Genomic DNA, 3,037 nt, shown 5'->3' with positions numbered 1-3,037 from the left:
AATGCTCCATATACCTCCCCCGACACAGTCTCACCCCTCCTCTGGGTGTGGTCCTGGGGGCATCACACTTCTTACTTCCACAGTGAGTGTCAGCTGGGAAGACACCGGAGCTGAGAGGGAGCTGAGACTCTTTCTCCTAGAGTGCCATGTGCATAGCCACCTGCGTTTCTAAGCCTCAAGTTTTGCCTACAGGTTTGCCCAAAGGGCTAAGAAAATAAAAAGAACCTGTAAGGGGCTCTTCTTCCATGGAATAGTCTTCAAGCAAAACCAAGGCACCCAGTGACACTTGAGAGGAGGCAGCAAACGTGCGGGTTAAGAGCCCACGCTCCATGCTGGAGTCGGCTTGTGAGGTGCAAACCCCAGCGCTGCCACTTCCTAGCGAGTGACCTTGAGCAAGTTAGTGAGGCCACCAGAGTCTTAGATGCCCCACCTAGAAAACAGAGGGAGCAACAGTACCAACCTTATCGATCAGTGTGATAATCAGATGGACAGTTCATGTAAAGCACGGAGCACAGTGCCAGGTGCAGAGCGAGCGTACGGTAAGGTAAGTGCTGGCTGCCATGATGACAGGGTCATTGTTATTGCTGCTACTATAATGATGTTCACCATTATTATTATTATTATTATTATTATTATTATTATTATTACTATTACTCCAGCTTCACTCTTGTCGGCACCACGCCCAGAGGGCAGTGAGATCTCCCGGCTTCTTATTCCCTCTGCTTCTCCACCGTTGATGACTTACCTACCAAGGTGAATTCAAAGTCCTTTCTCTCACGGACACAGGCTGTCACATGGTGCTTTCCGGTCAGTGCTAAAAGGACTCGGCTGCTATTGACTTCAAAGCCCGCTAACTGCTAAGGGGCTGATTTCCTGATGGTTGTTCTCATGCATGGACACCACCCCAAAGTTCCTGAGGAGCCACTCAAAGCACACGCAGCTCGCTTCTTCCCCTCCCCATCCCCACCGCATCTTATGAATTTCTCTGAAGGGCAAAACATGGATTTGCGGAGCCTTCTCCTAGTCCATTTACTCACACTCCTACCTCCAGTGAATACGCTGGTCGTTGTTACATGGTTTGAAGAAATGCTATAAGCAGAACCGTTAAAAATAGTAACAGAAGAGAAATTTATACCTTAAACAAATCATTCCAACAGATGGGACTTAAAGCATTTATTATCCCTCTCTGGTCTGGGACTTTTCAAACATCGCATTTCCAGCCAGCCAGCCTGGGAGCTATTTGATAGTACCTCTCTGACCAATTACATACTAATTAAAAGACCTCGGTGTGGGCTGGAGGTAGCAGCTTTGCATATGGACTTTAATTACTGGGCCCTAGTTTTGGCTAGAAAACACAAAGGGCTTTTCTGGCTGGATGCTGAGGCTTAGAACGAACATATGGCCTGTGTGGGAGGAGGAGGGGGTTAAGAGAGTAATCCTAAACAGGAAGTTGAGTATTCCACCCCCACCCCCACACCCCACCTCCACCCCATAATCTCCTGAAAGTAACTATGTACCAGGATTATACAAAATCGGGGGTCAGCCCAGGGAACAAAGGACATGCTGAGTGGGCAGGGAGGGAGCTGCATGGATTAGTTCCTCAATCCCGGGGCCATCTCTGGATTGGAATTCTTTTTTGCCCCTCTGGCCTTTTCTTGTTTTTTGATCAGAAACCCAGGTTTCCTCCTAGGTTTCACTGAGCCCAGGGTAGCCCAGTATTAATTTGGGGCTAACCACCATCCATCCCCCTGTCTCCTGGTTACACGGTCCCAAACTCCCCAGTCCACAAGGCTCTGGCAGGGATAAGCATGTGGCCCAGTCCTGACCAATCAGCACAATTTAATCCCTCTGGCCACAGCCTTTGGTTCAAGAGCAGGCATTGGACCCAAACCAGTTCAATCAGCATGACTTCTCGGGTGTGTGTGGGAGCTCACCCTTAGGTAGACATTGTCTCTATTCAAACTGGGGATTGAAAGGCGATGAGTCTGAAGCTGCCACGGGGAAGAGTAGATTTGAAAATGGAGACAATTCAGGGGAAGTAGAACCAAGAGGGAAATCAGGACCCTGGTGATACCATGTGAGGAACACGACCACGCATGAGTTTCCAGCACTGTGAGCCAATAAATTACTTTTATGCTTAAACTGGCTTCAGTTGGGCTTCCGGTCAATTTGCAGCTGAAATAATCCTATCTGGTAGAAACAAGATTGGGAGGCAGAAAGTTCAAACGACAGTCCTACCTTATAGGGATCCAGCCTGATACAGCCTCTGAGAAGCCCTAGCGAACTTGGCCCAGAAAAAAAGAAAAAGAATTCTAGAGCTTTGTGGACAAAGCATCCTGTTCAACCATCTCTGCTGACTTTCTTTGTCTAAACAGGTATATAGGTGAAGGCCTAGGGAGGAAAGATGTCACACAGGAAGCAAGAGGCCTTATGTACAGTTGTTGCTTCATCAAAACTTTTTGACTGAACGTTACAGATCCAGTCACCAATAACCAATCTCTCGCAAACATCCAGCTAACGAAATGGTCTTCTCTTTTCTCTATATGGCAGATATCTCTTGCAATGAATTCCATAATGGGTTACCTTTAGTTCCTACAACAATCTCTCTTTTTCTCCTTCTTTCTCACTTTTTTGGCTTGACACTAGCCTCTCATTACTTCCTAGTCCCCATTTTGCCCCTTCAGTTGCTCAAAATGTTTTCTTGACTTTTTTTTTTAAGATTGTATTGGGGAATTAGGGAAGGGGAACAGACTAGTTGCTGTCCTTTTATTCTTCAGTCTAGTTGTGGAGGATGTCGCTTCACTGGCCCATGTTGGTATTATTATTGCGCTCTTCCTGGTGAGGCAGTTGCTTGCCGGCCATTGGATGGCCACTCATAGCGGCTCACAGCAGCTCACAAAAGCTCACACCAGCTACCGGTCAGCCCCACTGCAGCCTACGCCATCGCTGGCAACTCACGGCAGCCCAGCTCAGGTCAAGCTGTTGTTCACCATCTTAGCTGTAGAGGGCGCAGCATCACTGGCCCTCATGTGGGATC

General features: G+C 47.8%; 1 long non-coding RNA gene across 1 annotated transcript in view; it reads left to right on the top strand.

Moving 5' to 3' along the window:
* The first annotated feature begins 1,917 nt into the window (after positions 1-1,917).
* Positions 1,918-3,037, top strand: part of LOC109393746 (uncharacterized) — an 18,443-nt gene continuing 17,323 nt past the window's right edge. Inside the window, exon 1 of the long non-coding RNA XR_002126321.1 lies at positions 1,918-2,112. This is a non-coding gene — a long non-coding RNA (uncharacterized LOC109393746). The remainder of the gene's footprint in view (positions 2,113-3,037) is intronic.

Source organism: Hipposideros armiger, unplaced genomic scaffold (genome assembly GCF_001890085.2).
Source record: "Hipposideros armiger isolate ML-2016 unplaced genomic scaffold, ASM189008v1 scaffold_11, whole genome shotgun sequence".
Lineage (NCBI taxonomy): Eukaryota > Metazoa > Chordata > Mammalia > Chiroptera > Hipposideridae > Hipposideros > Hipposideros armiger.
Note: the sequence above shows the minus strand (reverse complement) of the source record. Positions and strands in the feature narration are given on the sequence as shown.